At 43.7% G+C, this 20,614-nt stretch overlaps 1 long non-coding RNA gene across 2 annotated transcripts in view; it reads left to right on the top strand.

Moving 5' to 3' along the window:
• The first annotated feature begins 5,983 nt into the window (after nucleotides 1-5,983).
• LOC134945199 (uncharacterized) overlaps nucleotides 5,984-20,614 on the top strand; it is a 47,819-nt gene continuing 33,188 nt past the window's right edge. For both annotated transcript variants that reach the window (XR_010182080.1, XR_010182075.1), the window contains exon 1: nucleotides 5,984-6,114. This is a non-coding gene — a long non-coding RNA (uncharacterized LOC134945199). The remainder of the gene's footprint in view (nucleotides 6,115-20,614) is intronic.

The raw sequence follows: 20,614 nt of genomic DNA, 5'->3' as shown, positions 1-20,614 counted from the left end.
TCTGCCTATAAAATATGGAGAACAAAAAAGTTGAGGTTCCAAAATTAGGGAAAGATCAAGATCCACTTCCACCTCGTGCTGAAGCTGCTGCCACTAGTCATGGCCGAGACGATGAAATGCCAGCAACGTCGTCTGCCAAGGCCGATGCCCAATGTCATAGTACAGAGCATGTCAAATCCAAAACACCAAATATCAGAAAAAAAAGGACTCCAAAACCTAAAATAAAATTGTCGGAGGAGAAGCGTAAACTTGCCAATATGCCATTTACCACACGGAGTGGCAAGGAACGGCTGAGGCCCTGGCCTATGTTCATGGCTAGTGGTTCAGCTTCACATGAGGATGGAAGCACTCAGCCTCTCGCTAGAAAACTGAAAAGACTCAAGCTGGCAAAAGCACCGCAAAGAACTGTGCGTTCTTTGAAATCCCAAATCCACAAGGAGAGTCCAATTGTGTCGTTTGCGATGCCTGACCTTCCCAACACTGGACGTGAAGAGCATGCGCCTTCCACTATTTGCATGCCCCCTGCAAGTGCTGGAAGGAGCACCCGCAGTCCAGTTCCTGATAGTCAGATTGAAGATGTCAGTGTTGAAGTACACCAGGATGAGGAGGATATGGGTGTTGCTGGCGCTGGGGAGGAAATTGACCAGGAGGATTCTGATGGTGAGGTGGTTTGTTTAAGTCAGGCACCCGGGGAGACACCTGTTGTCCGTGGGAGGAATATGGCCGTTGACATGCCAGGTGAAAATACCAAAAAAATCAGCTCTTCGGTGTGGAGGTATTTCACCACAAATGCGGACAACAGGTGTCAAGCCGTGTGTTCCCTTTGTCAAGCTGTAATAAGTAGGGGTAAGGACGTTAACCACCTCGGAACATCCTCCCTTATACGTCACCTGCAGCGCATTCATAATAAGTCAGTGACAAGTTCAAAAACTTTGGGTGACAGCGGAAGCAGTCCACTGACCAGTAAATCCCTTCCTCTTGTAACCAAGCTCACGCAAACCACCCCACCAACTCCCTCAGTGTCAATTTCCTCCTTCCCCAGGAATGCCAATAGTCCTGCAGGCCATGTCACTGGCAAGTCTGACGAGTCCTCTCCTGCCTGGGATTCCTCCGATGCATCCTTGCGTGTAACGCCTACTGCTGCTGGCGCTGCTGTTGTTGCCGCTGGGAGTCGATGGTCATCCCAGAGGGGAAGTCGTAAGCCCACTTGTACTACTTCCAGTAAGCAATTGACTGTTCAACAGTCCTTTGCGAGGAAGATGAAATATCACAGCAGTCATCCTACTGCAAAGCGGATAACTGAGGCCTTGGCATCCTGGGTGGTGAGAAACGTGGTTCCGGTATCCATCATTACTGCAGAGCCAACTAGAGACTTGTTGGAGGTACTGTGTCCCCGGTACCAAATACCATCTAGGTTCCATTTCTCTAGGCAGGCGATACCGAAAATGTACACAGACCTCAGAAAAAGAGTCACCAGTGTCCTAAAAAATGCAGCTGTACCCAATGTCCACTTAACCACGGACATGTGGACAAGTGGAGCAGGGCAGGGTCAGGACTATATGACTGTGACAGCCCACTGGGTAGATGTATGGACTCCCGCCGCAAGAACAGCAGCGGCGGCACCAGTAGCAGCATCTCGCAAACGCCAACTCTTTCCTAGGCAGGCTACGCTTTGTATCACCGCTTTCCAGAATACGCACACAGCTGAAAACCTCTTACGGCAACTGAGGAAGATCATCGCGGAATGGCTTACCCCAATTGGACTCTCCTGTGGATTTGTGGCATCAGACAACGCCAGCAATATTGTGTGTGCATTAAATCTGGGCCAATTCCAGCACGTCCCATGTTTTGCACATACCTTGAATTTGGTGGTGCAGAATTTTTAAAAAAACGACAGGGCCGTGCAAGAGATGCTGTCGGTGGCCAGAAGAATTGCGGGACACTTTCGGCGTACAGGCACCACGTACAGAAAACTGGAGCACCACCAAAAACTACTGAACCTGCCCTGCCATCATCTGAAGCAAGAAGTGGTAACGAGGTGGAATTCAACCCTCTATATGCTTCAGAGGTTGGAGGAGCAGCAAAAGGCCATTCAAGCCTATACAATTGAGCACGATATAGTAGGTGGAATGCACCTGTCTCAAGTGCAGTGGAGAATGATTTCAACGTTGTGCAAGGTTCTGATGCCCTTTGAACTTGCCACACGTGAAGTCAGTTCAGACACTGCCAGCCTGAGTCAGGTCATTCCCCTCATCAGGCTTTTGCAGAAGAAGCTGGAGGCATTGAAGGAGGAGCTAACACGGAGCGATTCCGCTAGGCATGTGGGACTTGTGGATGCAGCCCTTAATTCGCTTAACAAGGATTCACGGGTGGTCAATCTGTTGAAATCAGAGCACTACATTTTGGCCACCGTGCTCGATCCTAGATTTAAAGCCTACCTTGGATCTCTCTTTCCGGCAGACACAGGTCTGCTGGGGTTGAAAGACCTGCTGGTGACAAAATTGTCAAGTCAAGCGGAACGCGACCTGTCAACATCTCCTCCTTCACATTCTCCCGCAACTGGGGGTGCGAGGAAAAGGCTCAGAATTCCGAGCCCACCCGCTGGCGGTGATGCAGGGCAGTCTGGAGCGACTGCTGATGCTGACATCTGGTCCGGACTGAAGGACCTGACAACGATTACGGACATGTCGTCTACTGTCACTGCATATGATTCTCTCAACATTGATAGAATGGTGGAGGATTATATGAGTGACCGCATCCAAGTAGGCACGTCACACAGTCCGTACTTATACTGGCAGGAAAAAGAGGCAATTTGGAGGCCCTTGCACAAACTGGCTTTATTCTACCTAAGTTGCCCTCCCACAAGTGTGTACTCCGAAAGAGTGTTTAGTGCCGCCGCTCACCTTGTCAGCAATCGGCGTACGAGGTTACATCCAGAAAATGTGGAGAAGATGATGTTCATTAAAATGAATTATAATCAATTCCTCCGCGGAGACATTGACCAGCAGCAATTGCCTCCACAAAGTACACAGGGAGCTGAGATGGTGGATTCCAGTGGGGACGAATTGATAATCTGTGAGGAGGGGGATGTACACGGTGATATATCGGAGGGTGAAGATGAGGTGGACATCTTGCCTCTGTAGAGCCAGTTTGTGCAAGGAGAGATTAATTGCTTCTTTTTTGGGGGGGGTCCAAACCAACCCGTCATATCAGTCACAGTCGTGTGGCAGACCCTGTCACTGAAATGATGGGTTGGTTAAAGTGTGCATGTCCTGTTTTGTTTATACAACATAAGGGTGGGTGGGAGGGCCCAAGGATAATTCCATCTTGCACCTCTTTTTTCTTTTCTTTTTCTTTGCATCATGTGCTGATTGGGGTGGGTTTTTTGGAAGGGACACCCTGCGTGACACTGCAGTGCCACTCCTAGATGGGCCCGGTGTTTGTGTCGGCCACTAGGGTCGCTAATCTTACTCACACAGCTACCTCATTGCGCCTCTTTTTTTCTTTGCGTCATGTGCTGTTTGGGGAGGGTTTTTTGGAAGGGACATCCTGCGTGACACTGCAGTGCCACTCCTAGATGTGCCCGGTGTTTGTGTCGGCCACTAGGGTCGCTAATCTTACTCACACAGTCAGCTACCTCATTGCGCCTCTTTTTTTCTTTGCGTCATGTGCTGTTTGGGGAGGGTTTTTTGGAAGGGCCATCCTGCGTGACACTGCAGTGCCACTCCTAGATGGGCCCGGTGTTTGTGTCGGCCACTAGGGTCGCTAATCTTACTCACACAGCTACCTCATTGCGCCTCTTTTTTTCTTTGCGTCATGTGCTGTTTGGGGAGGGTTTTTTGGAAGGGACATCCTGCGTGACACTGCAGTGCCACTCCTAGATGGGCCCGGTGTTTGTGTCGGCCACTAGGGTCGCTTATCTTACTCACACAGCGACCTCGGTGCAAATTTTAGGACTAAAAATAATATTGTGAGGTGTGAGGTATTCAGAATAGACTGAAAATGAGTGTAAATTATGGTTTTTGAGGTTAATAATACTTTGGGATCAAAATGACCCCCAAATTCTATGATTTAAGCTGTTTTTTAGTGTTTTTTGAAAAAAACACCCGAATCCAAAACACACCCGAATCCGACAAAAAAAATTCGGTGAGGTTTTGCCAAAACGCGTTCGAACCCAAAACACGGCCGCGGAACCGAACCCAAAACCAAAACACAAAACCCGAAAAATTTCAGGCGCTCATCTCTAATGATTAGTATTATTGCTTCACAGGTTTGATTCCCACCATGGCATTAACTGTGTGGCGTTTGTATATTCTCTCCACATTCTTTACCGTGTTCTTGTGCCACCGTTCTGTTGCTTGGTATAGCCAGCCAGCCCTTGGCCAATATTAGTGAAGAATATTGTGAGCTTTTATGTGGTCAAAATTGACTGGAAATTACTAATAATGAATGCAAGAACAAAAACAGACCTAATTTACATGATTTTAGATGTTTTTAGAAGTTAAAAAAAATAGAGAGCCTAAACCAAAACACAAAATAATACAGATCCAAAACCAAAATAAAAACACTGGGATCAGTGCACATTTCTAGAGTCAGCTCAACCTGATTTATTATATTTTACTAATAAGCACCATTTTGCATTCTTTATCTTATTCAGAATATCTTATTCAGCATTCCATAATATTCACTATTGTGATACCTCTCCAGTAAGGATAGAAGAGGAAAGTGGGTCAATGGGGAAAGATAGTATAAATTAGAGATGTGCGGCTGACATTTGCGGGTTTTGTGTTTTGGTTTTGGATATGGATCTCCGCTCATGTTTTGGATATGGATTGGTTTTGCCAAAACCACCCTTTCGGGTTTTGGTTTTGGATCTGGATGTTTTTTGAAAAAAAACATAAAAACCGCTAAAATCACATAATTTGGGAGTAATTTTGTTCCTACAGTATTATTAACCTCAATAACATTCATTTCCAATCATTTCCAGTCAATTTTGACCACTCACCCCTCACAATATTGTTCACCAACATTCCGAATTGATCGATCGCTGCCGTTTTTCGCAGCGCAGCGATTAGGTCTCTACTGCGCATGCGTTTGCACTGCAATGTGCATGCGCGTCGTACCCAGCGGATTGTTGCTGAGCTATGGTTTTAATGAAGAATCCATTTGCACGGGTGATCGCAAGGAGATTGACAGGAAGATGGTGTTTGTGGGTGGCAACTGACCGTTTTCTGGGAGTGTTTGGAAAAATGCAGGCATGTCCAGGCGTTTGTAGGGCGGGTGTCAGACGTCAATTCCAGCACCAAAAAGACTGAAGTGATTGCAAGAGCTGAGTAAGTCCAGACTTACTCAGAAACAATGCACTCAAATAACTGCTGGTAATTCCATCTTCTACACTCCTGCAGAACATTGCACTCAAATAACTGCTGGTAATTCCATCTTCTACACTCCTGCAGAACATTGCACTCAAATAACTGCTGGTAATTCCATCTTCTACACTCCTGCAGAACATCGCACTAAAATAACTGCTGGTAATTCCATCTTCTACACTCCCGCAGAACATTGCACTCAAATAACTGCTGGTAATTCCATCTTCTACACTCCTGCAGAACATTGCACTCAAATAACTGCTGGTGAATATATACTTGTCTAGGTTTATTGTAAATGAGAGCTGCAGATTATCACTACTGATTGCACTGAAATAGTAATTAGCAAATTGGGTGTTAAGAATTATAGCATATAGGCATAAGGCATCTGCTTTTATATTAGATTGCTTATGCACATGATGGGTTGCTATTGATAAATTGGAATGTTATCTCCTGAGTATAGGCATGAGGGCATGACTGTGATAAATCTCGGTTGGTTTGTTCACTTGTTTTCTTAAAACTTTTATTACTAGTCATTGCTGGGGGAGGGTTCATTAGAGTTTGGGTGTAATCAGTGTATTCACATGCTTGGTCCATTACTTAAAGAGCATGAGGAAGGCTTAGGCCGTAGGCTTGTGAGCCATTACTTCAAAGGATAACTACAAATTTAAAAATAATTTCGACGTTAAACAGAAGGACAACAACCTATCCACAATCTGGACCACTAAAGGACAGCTTTCAAACAAATGTGAGTCCAGTTCCTCTACACATCAAACTACTCCAGCCTGAGTAACCCATACTTATAACTTAAATCTGTGGTAGGAACGCTGCTAGACCTTTCCACTTCATCCACAACTACTCATTTATGGCTATAGCTTACCAAAACCATCTGAATTCTCACCTGTACCAATGTTATCTGTCTTTTTACACTATGAAAAGACATCCCCAATCTGCTCACTACAGCTCTCTCTTATGCAAACTCATGTATGTTTTTTGATGTAATGATTGGCTTGTAATTGGCATTGCATGTGTGGGGAAGTTGCAAGTGAAACATAGTTTATTATTGCATGCTCTCTGGTGTTTACCTCCTTTGATCATTTGGTCATTGTGGTCAGGTGTACTATATCTTTACATTTAGGGAGGTGTATTCATGGTATAAAGGACACAGTGTGATTCCTGATTAGTAAAAAAAAAAATATATATATATATATATATATATATATATATATATATATATATATATATATCTATATATATATATCAAACACTGAGCAACATCCCCAAACAGGTAATTTCAACTTTAAACTTGTCATTTATTTTGTACAGTCTGGACATGGCTACTAATAACAAATGCACAGACAAAATTCTTAAACTGCATCAGAGCTTGGCTGCACAGGCGTTTGCACACTTGCAAAGCGAAAATACACTCCCCCATGGGCGGCGACTATGCATTTGCATGGCTGCTAAAAGTAGCTAGCGAGCGATCAACTCGGAATGACCCCCCTAGGCCAAAGCCTGGCTGGCTAAACTAAGCAACAGAGCAGCGGCACAAACACACAGCAGTTATTTCTGTTAAAAATGTTTTACAAATTAGTACTGTGTTAGCAATAACCAATCAAACCAACTCACAAGTACTATCAATAGAAAACAATCCAACACTGAAATTTCCTGAGAATTGTGTCATACTTGCCTACCTGACCCTCTCCATGAGGGAGAAAATGCTCTGTTCCTGGACTTTCCTGGTAATGTATGATTGCCATCACCTGTGGTGAAACACCTTTCTTATCAATTAACTAGCTCACCACAGGTGATGGCAATCATACATTACCAGGAAAGTCCAGGAACAGAGCATTTTCTCCCTCATGGAGAGGGTCAGGTAGGCAAGTATGTCGTGTGTACAATATCATTGCTCTAAAGTAGTTACCAAACAGCAAAGAAAAAAAACTAAACCATGTGTAAAATAGCAACAGCGAACATTGATGCCCCCTACACAAGTGTGCATGCCCCCAGGGGATCCGGTCGGAAGATAGACACTGTCTAGGTCGACAATGTTTAGGTCGACCACTATATGTCGACAGTCACTAGGTTGACAGGGTTGGAAGGTCGACAGGGTTTCTAGGTCGACATGTGCTAGGTCGACAGGTCAAAAGGTCGACATGTTTTTTTTTTTAACTTTTTTTTTACTTTTTCATTCTTAACGATCCATGTGGACAACGATTGGAACAGTAATCTCGGTCACTCTACTAAGAAAATGACACAAAAAAAACCCTCATATCGACCTTTTGACCTGTCGACCTAGCACATGTCAACCTAGAAACCCTGTCGACCTTCCAACCCTGTCGACCTAGTGACTGTCGACCTATAGTGGTCAACCTAAACATTGTCGACCTAGACTCTGTTGAGCTAATGATCCACACCCATCCCCAGCACATGTCTATTCTCAGTGCCCAATCTATACCTCCCTCCTGGGGGCCTAGGTCACTGATGACTGGCACCCTGTGCCCATGTAAAGCCCCGATCAGCCATTTTGTCGAGCAGCTCCCCGAATTCTCCCCAATCACAAAAAAACAGCATTCAGTACCTGCGTAGTACAGTGTGGAATACTTTGGGACACACAGTTAAATATTGATCAGGTTACAGTGCTGGTCGGATACAGTGCTGTTCACACACTGTGCGGATTACAGTGCAGGTTAGATACAAAGCGGGTTGGATACAGTGAAGATGGAATTCATTGCGGGTTGTATATAGTGCAGATCGCACACAATGCAGGTTGGATACAGTGCAGGTCGGGTGCGGGTTGGATATAGTGCGTGTTGGCTACAGCGCAATGTTGGATACAGTGCAGGTCAGATACAGTGCGGGATACGATTCAGGGTGGATACAGTGCAAGTCAGAGTGTGGGTTGGATACAGTGTAGGCTACAGTGCAGGTTGGATACAGTGTGTGTTGCATGCAGTGAGGGTTGGCTACAGTGCAAGGTCAGACACAGTGCACGTCGGATACAGTGCAAAATAAAGTGCAGGTCAGATACAGTATGGGTCGCATACACTGTAAGTTGTATATGTTGTGGGTCAGATACAGCGTGGACTGGATAAAGTGCAGGTTACAGTGCAGATCAAATACAGTGTGGGTTGTATACAGCGCAGGTCGGACTCAATGTGGGTTGGATACAGCGCAGGTTGCATACAGTGTTGGTTGGATACAGTGTGGGTTGGAAACAGCGCAGGTCAAATACAGTGCGGAAGGTAAAAAGCTGCTAAAATCACAGAATTTTGGGGTAATTTTGATCATACAGTATTATTAACCTCAATACCATTCATTTCCACTCATTTCCAGTCTATTCTGAACACCTCAAACCTCACAATATTGTTTTTAGGCCAAAAGCTTGCACGAGGTAGCTTGATGACTAAGCTAAGCGACACAAGAGGATGGCACAAACACCTGGCCCATCTAGGAGTGGCACTGCAGTGGCAGAGAGAATGGCGCTTTTAAAAACTAGGCCCCAAACAGCTCATCATGCAAAGAAGAAAAAGAGGTGCAATGAGGTACAGTAGCTGGATGGCTAAGCTAAGCGACACAAGTGTGCGGCACAAACACCTGGCCCATCTAGGAGTGGCAATGCAGTGTCAGACAGGATGACAGTTTTAATAAATAGGCACCAAACAGCACATCATGCAAAGAAGTAAAAGAGGTGCAATGAGGTAGCTGGATGGCTAAGCTAAGCAACACAAGTGTGCGGCACAAACACCTGGCCCATCTAGGAGTGGCACTGCAGTGTCAGACAGGATGGCAGATTTAAAACCTAGGCCCCAAACAGCACATCATGCAAGGAAAAAAAGATGTACAATTAGGTTGCTGGATGGCTAATCTAAGCATGAGAAGCTGAGCCACCAGTCATGAACATAGGCCAAGGCCTTAGCCTTTCCTTGCCACTTTGTGTAGTGACTGGCATACAGTATTGTCAATTTTATGTTTCTCATCAGAAAATTTCTTTTTATTCTGATAATTAATTTTTGCTTCTTGGATTTTACACACCCTTTTGACATTGGGCATCGGCCTTAGCAGACGATGTTGATGGAATTGCATTGTCAGTGTCATGACTGGTGGCAGCAGCAGCTTCTGCACTAGTACTAGGAACTGGAAGTGGTTCCTGATCTTCCACTATTTTTTCCTATTGTTCTCCATTGTACAGGACAGCACCCCTTTATTATTACAGCACACAGAACAGTACCTCTTTATTTTCACAGTGACCCTGTATTCTTACAGCAAACAGGACCAGTGTAATGTTATTCTAACAGCAGTAGCACCCCTGAATATATACAACATACAGGGCCAGGGTAATGTTATTAAGACATCAGCACCCCTATATTTCACTTCATACAGGAGCAGTGTGCTTTTAATTTTTAACTGCACCCAAACTTTTATAGCAGACAGTGCCATTGTAATATTATTAAGACATCAGCACCCCTATATTTCACAGCATACAGGAGCAGTGTGCCTTTAATTTTTAACTGGTCCCAAACATTTATAGCAGACAGGGCCAGTGTAATGTTATTTTAACAGCAGTAGCACCCCTGAATATATACAACATACAGTGCCAGTGTAATGTTATTAAGACATCAGCACCCCAAATATTTCACAGCATACAGGAGCAGTGTGCTTTTAATTTTTAACTGCACCCAAACTTTTATAGCAGACATGGCCAGTGTAATGTTAAGACATCACCACCCCTATATTTCACAGCATACAGGAGAAGTGTGTTTTTCATTTTTAACTGCACCCAAACTTTTATAGCAGACAGGGCCAGTGTAATGTAATTAAGACATCAGCACCCCTATATTTCACTGCATACAGGAGCAGTGTGCTTTTAATTTTTAACTGCACCCAAACTTTTATAGCAGACATGGCCAGTGTAATGTTATTAAGACATCAGCACCCCTATATTTGACAGCATACAGGAGAAGTGTGTTTTTCATTTTTAACTGCACCCAAACTTTTATAGCAGACAGGGCCAGTGTAATGTTATTAGGACATCAGCACCCCTATATTTCACTGCATACAGGAGCAGTGTGCTTTTAATTTTTAACAGCACCCAAACTTTTATAGCAGACATGGCTAGTGTAATGTTATTAAGACATCAGCACCCCTATATTTCACAGCATGCAGGAGCAGGGTGCTTTTAATTTTTAACTGCACCCAAACTTTTATAGCAGACAGGGCCAGTGTAATGTTATTAGGACATCAGCACCCCTATATTTCACAGCATACAGGAGCAGTGTGCTTTTAATTTTTAACTGCACCGAAACTTTTATAGCAGACAGTGCCATTGTAATATTATTAAGACATCAGCACCCCTATATTTCACAGCATACAGGATATTTGTGCCTTTAATTTTTAACTGCTCCCAAACATTTTTAGCAGACAGGGCCAGTGTAATGTTATTTTAACAGCAGTAGCACCCCTGAATATGTACAACATACAGGGCCAGTGTAATGTTATTAAGACATCAGCACCCCTATATTTCACAGCATACGGGAACAGTGTGCTTTTAATTTTTAACTGCACCCAAACTTTTATAGCAGACAAGGCCAGTGTAATGTTATAAAGACAGCAGCACCCCTATATTCACTGCATACAGGAGCAGTGTGCTTTTAATTTTTAACAGCACCCACACTTTTATAGCAGACATGGCCAGTGTAATGTTATTAAGACATCAGCACTCCTATATTTCACAGCATATAGGAAATGTGTGCTTTTAATTTTTAACTGAACCCAAACTTTTATAGCAGACAGGGCCAGTGTAATGTTATTAAGACATCAGCACCCCTTTATTTCACTGCATACAGGAGCAGTGTGCTTTTAATTTTTAACTGCACCCAAACTTTTATAGCAGAAAGGGCCAGTGTAACTACAACTCTCAGCAGATGCACATTGAGCTAGGATACTATACTCTGCAGTGTCTGTTTGCTTAGGTAATCAAAACAATTACTACAACTCTCAGCAGATGCACATTGAGCTAGGATGCTATACTCTGCAGTGTCTGTTTGCTTAGGTAATCTGGAGTTATTGTTGTGTGCAGAATTTAGCCTGTTTAATTGTTAGATATTTGGGGAATTTGGGATGTCCTCCTCCCATATCATTATTTTTGTTTTTGCTTTATTGCCCACCAGTGGGTGTTGGGCAATGGGTGGGGTTTTAATCAGTGAACCTATACCTTACACATGTTAATGTTAGTTCATATTAGAGTATAGCAGTCTGATTAAGCCTGGCTGATTGATCCAGGGTGTAGGACTCTAAGGGAGGAGGCTCAAAGGGAGCAGATATATAACTTTAATATCAAAGCCTGGACTTAGCCTGGACTTAAACTGGACGAAAAACTGAAAGAAAACTTCAAACAACAACAACAGATGAACTACTTATCAATATCAACTGCATATGCAAATTTATGACCCTCCAACTTTCACTCTGTGAACACTATGCAACCCATTTGCAGAAACGAACATAGGGGGTAATTTCAAGTTGATCGCAGCAAGAATTTAGTTAGCAATTGGGCAAAACCATGTGCACTGCAGGGGAGGCAGATATAACATGTGCAGAGAGAGTTAGATTTGGGTGGGGTGTGTTCAATCTGCAATCTAATTTGCAGTGTAAAAATAAAGCAGCCAGTATTTACCCTGCACAGAAATAAAATAACCCACCCAAATCTAACTCTCTCTGCACATGTTATATCTGCCTCCCCTGCAGTGCACATGGTTTTGCCCAATTGCTAACTAAATTCCTGCTGCGATCAACTTGGAATTACCCCCATAATCAGGATCACAAAGATCTTCTTTGGGACAATTGTGAGTTCATCTTCTCACCTACAAACACTTACAAAATCTAACAGAATTACCATTGCTTCTTAACCCTCTCACAATCCTTTTTATTTCTTACAGCCCAAATACATTTCTGCACCCACTTTATCTACGCTTTTGAATCATTTCAGACTAAATCTACACCCATTGAGCCTACACTACTTTTCTCACCTGTATTTCTGCAATTCTTCTGCTCTGATTCCCTTACAGTCTCCTCTCCTACTTCCACTTTCCCTCAACCTATTTACCTACTTAACACTATGTCAAGGCATTCTTATACTCCCCACATCACTCAGTGTCTACCTAATGATGTATCTTTATCCTACCCCCCCTAGTCTCCTACACCTCCTCCTCTCTCCCCTCCTTTGTATCCCCTCCATCCCTCTGTTTCCTTCCCCCTCCTTTCCTGCTACACCACTGTCATTTACCTCTGCCCCATGGTCCTGCTACCCCACAACTCAGCCTTGCTCCCTCTCTCCCTTCCCTGTCACACCCCCATCCACATCACACTGACCTCCCTCCCTGCCCACCTCCTGCAGTTTCCCCTCCTAGCTCAGGCACCCGCACCATCACTACTCTCTCATCATCCCTGCCCTCAAAGTTAATCTCTCCTCATCGCTACAGCAACCCTGAAAATCTCATACCCCCTATCCTGTGCCCTCTGGAATGCCAGATCTGTTTGTAACAAACTGGTCCCCACTCATGACCTTTTCATTTCCAACTCCCTACACCTACTAGCCATTACTGAAACTTGGATTATGCCCTCTGACACTACTTCTCCTGCTGCTCTCTCGGCTGGGGGCCACACATTCACACACACACCCTGACCTGGGGGTCGCCATGGGGGTGGTGTTGGGGTCCTTTTAGCTTCTAGTTACTCCTACCGACTCATACCACCAGAACCATCCCTTACATTCTCTACATTTGAGGTCCATGCCATACGCCTCTTCCAACCAGTCCATCTTAGAGTAGCTGTCATTTACCGCCCCCCTGGCACTGCTTCCAAATTCATCGACAACTTTGCTTCCTGGCTTCCTCTCTTCTGACATTCCCTCCATTATCGTAGGCTATTTCAAAATCCCTATTGACATCCCCACACAATCCCCTGCCTCTAAACTCCTTAACCTCACCTCTTCACTTGGTCTCTCCTAGTGGACCTCCTCACCCTCCCATGTTAATGGGAGCTCACTGGATCTGGTCTTCACTCACCGCTGTGATATTTCTGATTTTTCCAACTCCCCATTTCCCCTCTCTGACCACCACCTGCTCTCCTTTAACCTATCTCTCTCGAGTTCCCCATCTCTACCTCCTAAGGCTACCATCACTAAGCGTAACATTGAAGCTATTGACACCACATTCCTTTCCTCCCTGTTTGATTCACTTCTCTCTCCTATTTTCTCTCTCTCTCTCTTGCCCTGAACAAGCAATTCCACATACAATGCATCCCTTACTTCTGCTCTTGACTCTGTTGCTCCACCAACCACTATTCACCCTCGCAAATTAACACCTCAACCCTGGCACACCAAATGCACCAGATATCTGCAAAAATGCTCACGTACGGCTGAGCGACACTGGAGGAAATCACACTCTAAGGCAGACTTCCTCCATTTCAAACTTATGCTCTCATCCTTCAGTGCTGCCCTTTCTCTTGCTAAACAGTCATACTTCAAGAACCTCATCTCCTCTCAGTCTTCCAACCCCCGGCACCTCTTTGTCACTCTCAACTCACTCCTCTGCCCACCTCCACCTCGTCTCCCTTCCTCACTCTCTGCTCTTGACTTTGCCACTTACTTCACATCCAAAATTGACTCCATATGTCAAGACATCACATCACACCAGACCATCAGTAACCAGCTTTCTCCCATCCCTTACCAACCCTCCCCATCCCTCGCACCTACTCTGACATCTTTCTCCCATGCATCTGGAGAGGAAGTCATGAACCTCATTCGTTCCTGTCCCCTCACCACCTCCCTACTTGACCCTATCCCCTCCCGCCTCCTCCGCTACCTCTCTCCTTCTGCTTGTTCCCATCTTTCCCACCTTCTCAATCTATCCCTCTCATCAGGCACTGTCCCCTCTGCCTTCAAGCATGCACTCATCTCTCATATTCTTAAAAAACCTACACTTGATCCAAACACTCTCTCCAACTACCGACCCATCTCTCTTCTCCCTTTTGCCTCCAAACTCCTTGAGCGTATTGTCTACAACCGCCTTACTTCCTTTCTTTCCTCACACTCACTGCTTGACCCATTCCAGTCTGGCTTCCGTCCTCTCCACTCCACTGAAACTGCCCTTACAAAAGTATGCAATGACCTCCATGCTGCTAAATCTAAGGGACACTACTCTATACTTATTCTACTTGATCTCTCTGCTGCTTTTGACACTGTGGACCATCCTCTCCTACTGTAAATTCTTCACTCCATTGGTCTGCATGACACTGCCCTCTCTTGGCTGTCCGCCTACCTTTCTGACCGTTCTTTCTCTGTCTCCTCTCATGACTCCACCTCCCCCTCACTTCCACTAACTGTAGGGGTACCCCAAGGTTCTATCCTTGGTCCTCTTCTCTTCTCTCTCTATACGTCCTCACTAGGTAAGCTCATTAGTTCTTTTGGTTTCCAATATCATCTCTATGCTGATGACACTCAAATCTATGTTTCCTCTCCAGACCTCTCCCCTGCTCTCCTCACTTGTATCTCCAACTGTCTCTCTGCTACCTCTTCCTGGATGTCCCAGCGCTTTCTTAAACTTAACATGTCTAAGACCGAGCTGATCATCTTCCCTCCCTCCCGCATAACCTCACCTCCTACAATCTCATTATCTATTGATGGCACTACTATCTCCTCTAGCCCCCAAGTGCGCTGTCTTGGAGTAATCCTTGACTCCTCCCTCTCCTTCAAACAACACATTCAGCACCTCTCACAAACCTGCCATTTTCATCTAAAAAATATTTCCAGGATCAGACCCTTTCTGACTCAGGATGCTACTAAGATTCTTATCCACTTACTGGTCATCTCCAGACTGGACTACTGTAATCTGCTCCTGACTGGCATTCCTGACAAATACCTCTCTCCACTCCAATCTATCCTCAATGCTGCTGCCCGGCTCATATTCCTCACCAAACGCACTACGTCCCCCTCCCCTCTCTTACTAGACCTTCACTGGCTCCCCTTCCCTTTCAGAATTCATTTCAAGCTTCTCACACTCGCTTACAAAGCCCTCTCCCACTCCTCTCCCATCTACATCTCTGACCTTATCTCCCTTTACACTCCCACCCGTCCTCTTCGCTCTGCTAATGCACGCCGACTCTCCTGCCTACGGATTACTTTCTCCCACTCCTACCTCCAAAATTTTTCATGTGCTGCACCACTTCTCTGGAATTCCCTACCTCTCCCACTCAGACTCTCCACCTCTCTACAAAACTTCAAACGGGCTCTCAAGACCCACTTCTTCACCAAACCCAGCCAAATCTCATCCTAACCCTCTGTTCTACGCTCTCTATGTACCCCGTCTGTGTCACCACTGTCTGTCTACCCCTCCCCTTTAGAATGTAAGCTCTCACGAGCAGGGCTCTCTTCCCTCATGTGCTTATCCTTTCTTACTTTAATAATCTTCAACTGCACCAAATCCATCAGTCTTCTGCCACCTGAAACTTATTCCAGTGTCATCTGCTGATGTAACTATCTTTATTTATCCTGTACTTGTCCTATACTGTCATCAACTGTAAGTTGCTATTTTCTTGTTTGATTATTTGTTTATGTACTCTGTAATTGGGCGCTGCGGAACCCTTGTGGCGCCATATAAATAAAGGATAATAATGATGATAATAATAATAATAATAATAATGTTATTAAGACATCAGCACCCCTATATTTCACAGCATACAGGAGCAGTGTGCCTTTAATTATTAACTGCAAACAAACTTTTATAGCAGACAGGGCCAGTGTAATGTTATTAAGACATCAGCACCCCTATATTTCACTGAATACAGGAGCAGTGTGCTTTTAATTTTTAACAGCACCCAAACTTTTATAGCAGACATGGCTAGTGTAATGTTATTAAGACATCAGCACGCCTATATTTCACAGCCTATAGGAACAGTGTGCTTTTAATTTTTAACTGCACCTTAACTTTTATAGCAGACAGGGCCAGTGTAATATTATTAAGACATCAGCACCCCTATATTTCACAGCATACAGGAGCAGTGTGCTTTTAATTTTTAACTGCACCCAAACTTTTATAGCAGACAGGGCCAGTGTAATATTATTAAGACATCAGCACCCCTATATTTCACAGCATACAGGAGCAGTGTGCTTTTAATTTTTAACTGCACCCAAACTTTTATAGCAGACAGGGCCAGTGTAATGTTATTAAGAGATCAGCACCCCTTTATTTCACTGCATACAGGAGCAGTGTGCTTTTAATTTTTAACTGCACCAAAACTTTTATAGCAGACAGTGCCATTGTAATGTTATTAAGACATCAGCACCCCTATATTTCACAGCATACAGAAGCAGTGTTCCTTTAATTTTTAACTGCTCCGAAACATTTATAGCAGACAGGGCCAGTGTAATGTTATTTTAACAGCAGTAGCACCCCTGAATATATACAACAAACAGGACCAGTGTAATGTTATTAAGACATCAGCACCCCTACATTTCACAGCATACGGGAACAGTGTGCTTTTAATTTTTAACTGCACCCAAACTTTTATAGCAGACATGGCCAGAGTAATGTTATTAAGACATCAGCACCCCTATATTTCACAGCATACAGGAGAAGTGTGTTTTTCATTTTTAACTGCACCCAAACTTTTATAGCAGACAGGGCCAGTGTAATGTTATTAAGACATCAACACCCCTATATTTCACTGCATACAGGAGCAGTGTGCTTTTAATTTTTAACAGCACCCAAACTTTTATAGCAGACATGGCCAGTGTAATGTTATTAAGACATCAGCACCCTATATTTCACAGCATACAGGAGAAGTGTGTTTTTCATTTTTAACTGCACCCAAACTTTTATAGCCGACATGGCCAGTGTAATGTTATTAAGACATCAGCACTCCTATATTTCACAACATATAGGAAGAGTGTGCTTTTAATTTTTAACTGCACCCAAACTTTTATAGCAGACAGGGCCAGTATAATGTTGTTAAGACATCAGCAACCCTATATTTCACTGCATACAGGAGCAGTGTGCCTTTAATTTTTAACTGCTCCCAAACATTTATAGCAGACAGGGCCAGTATAATGTTATTTTAACAGCAGTAGAACCCCTTAATATATACAACATACAGGGCCAGTGTAATGTTATTAAGACATCAGCACCCCTATATATCACAGCATATGGGAACAGTGTGCATTTAAGTTTTAACTGCACCCAAACGTTTATAGCAGACATGGCCAGAGTAATGTTATTAAGACATCAGCACCCCTATATTTCACAGCATACAGGAGAAGAGTGTTTTTCATTTTTAACTGCACCCAAACTTTTATAGCAGACAGGGCCAGTGTAATGTTATTAAGATATCAGCACCCCAATATTTCACAGCATACAGGAGCAGTGTGCTTTTAATTTTTAACTGCACCCAAACTTTTATAGCAGCCATGGCCACTGTAATGTTATTAAGACATCACCACCCCTATATTTCACAACATACGGTAACGGTGTGCATTACATTTTTAACTGCACCCAAACTTTTATAGCAGACATGGCCAGAGTAATGTTAAGACATTAGCACCGCTATATTTCACAGCATACAGGAGAAGTGTGTTTTTCTTTTTTAACTGCACCCAGACTTTTTTAGCAGACAGGGCCAGTGTAATGTTATTAAGACATCAGCACTCCTATATTTCACTGCATACAGGAGCAGTGTGCTTTTAATTTTTAACTGCACCCACACTTTTATAGCAGACGGTGCCATTGTAATGTTATTAAGACATCAGCACTCCTATATTTCACAGCATACAGGAGCAGTGTGCCTTTAATTTTTAACTGCTCCCAAACATTTATAGCAGACAGGGCCACTGTAATGTTATTTTAACAGCAGTAGAACCCCTGAATATATACAACATACAGGGCCAGTGTAATGTTATTAAGACATCAGCACCCCTATATATCACAGCATATGGGAACAGTGTGCTTTTAATTTTTAACTGCACCCAAACTTTTATAGCAGACAGGGCCAGTGTAATGTTATTAAGACATCAGCACCCCTATATTTCACTGCATACAGGAGCAGTGTGCTTTTAATTTTTAACTGCACCCAAACTTTTATAGCAGACATGGCCAGTGTAATGTTATTAAGACATCAGCACCCCTACATTTCACAACATACGGGATCGGTGTGCATTACATTTTTAACTGCACCCAAACTTTTATAGCAGACATGGCCAGTGTAATGTTATTAAGACATCACCACCCCTATATTTCACAGCATACAGGAGAAGAGTGTTTTTCATTTTTAACTGCACCCAAACTTTTATAGCAGACGGGGCCAGTGTAATGTTATTAAGACATCAGCACCCCTATATTTCACTGCATACAGGAGCAGTGTGCTTTTAATTTTTAACAGCACCCAAACTTTTATAGCAGACAGGGCCAGCGTAATGTTATTAAGAGATCAGCACCCCTTTTTTTCACAGCATATAGGAAGAGTGTGCTTTTAATTTTTAACTGCACCCAAACTTTTATAGCAGACAGGGCCAGTGTAATGTTATTTTAACAGCAGTAGCACCCCTGAATATATACAACATACAGGGCCAGTGTAATGTTAAGACATCAGCACCCCTATATTTCACAGCATACGAGAACATTGTGCTTTTAATTTTTAAATGCACCCAAACTTTTATAGCAGACATGGCCAGAGTAATGTTAAGACATTAGCACCGCTATATTTCACAGCATACAGGTGTAGTGTGTTTTTCATTTTTAACTGCACCCAAACTTTTATAGCAGACAGGGCCAGTGTAATGTTATTAAGACATCAGCACCCCTATATTTCACAGCATACAGGAGCAGTGTGCTATTAATTTTTAACTGCGCCCAAACTTTTATAGCAGACAGTGCCATTGTAATGTTATTAAGACATCAGCACCCCTATATTTCACAGCATACAGGAGCAGTGTGCCTTTATTTTTTATTTTTTTAAACTCTTTATTTGTAATAGAATCAATCAAGTGAACAAAATATAGTTAGATGTACAACACAGTCCAAAAAGCTCTCCTACATATTTTTCAAGAATAAATTCAACAGGTAAGAAGCGGGGGGGTCCCACTATGGGGGACGACAGACGGGGGCAACGAAAATGAAAGGGAGCAGCAGAAGAGGGAAAGGAGGAAACGAGGAGGGGAGAAGAAGAAGGAGAAAAGGGAAGACACAATTGAGCCAAACCAGGCCGAACTAAGCCATAAGTTAAAAGTTATACCAAACATAACCATTTGCAGTGTATAAACATAACAGTATACAAATATACATGTAAGAAAGTTACTACCTATTAACTGAGAGACTGCTAGGGACAGTAGGTAAGCGTCCGGAGGGAGGAACCATGCGTAACGTGGCGAACAGTTCCAGAAGGTCTGAACAAAGGGGCAGTTGGAGAATCAAGTGGAGGGGGACATCTTAAGCAACCAGGGATTCCATACGCGTTCATATTTGTGCGGACAGTCATGCAGATAATAAGTGATCCTTTCCATGTTAGCAACAAACCAAATGTAATTAATTAGCGCAGAGACAGTAGGGGCATCGGGAGACTTCCAGTTCTTGGCTATCAAGGATTTAGCTGCCACCACTATATGGGAAAACAATTTATTCAGAAGCGGGTCAAGATCTGGATACGGCCGTGCCAACAAAAATACCCAAGGGTCCAATGCGAGGGGAAGGCCAGAGAGGGACTTCAATAAATCAAGCACCTTATTCCAAAAGTGAGCAATACGGGGGCAGGTCCACCAAATATGGAGGAGGGTTCCCCGATGTCCACATCCTCGCCAGCAAACCGGGGTGGCAGAAGGGAACATCCTAGACAATTTATCCGGGGTGTAATACCACCGGTAATACAGTTTATAGGATGTTTCCTTGAGTGTAGTTGAGATAGAGCTTTTAGCTATGCCCTCTCGTACTTCCTCCCAACAGGCATCGTCCAGCGGGGGGCCCAAGTCCCTCTCCCACTCCCGTTCATGGTGAGTCTGCGGGCCCGAGGAAGTCCCCACTAACATTGAATATATTAGCGAAATTAGCCCTCTACATATAGGTTTTTTGGTACATAGAGATTCAAAGGGGGTAAGATCCCGCTGAACATCGGGTTGAGGTAGGGAGAATAGGAAGTGTCGGATCTGGAAATATTCAAAAAAGGGAGGGGAGAGAGTAGGAAACTTACAGTTGATATCGGTTATCGTC

Source organism: Pseudophryne corroboree, chromosome 1 (genome assembly GCF_028390025.1).
Source record: "Pseudophryne corroboree isolate aPseCor3 chromosome 1, aPseCor3.hap2, whole genome shotgun sequence".
Classification (NCBI taxonomy): domain Eukaryota; kingdom Metazoa; phylum Chordata; class Amphibia; order Anura; family Myobatrachidae; genus Pseudophryne; species Pseudophryne corroboree.
The sequence above is the reverse complement of the archived record's forward strand: the minus strand, read 5'-3'. Positions and strand labels throughout refer to the sequence as shown.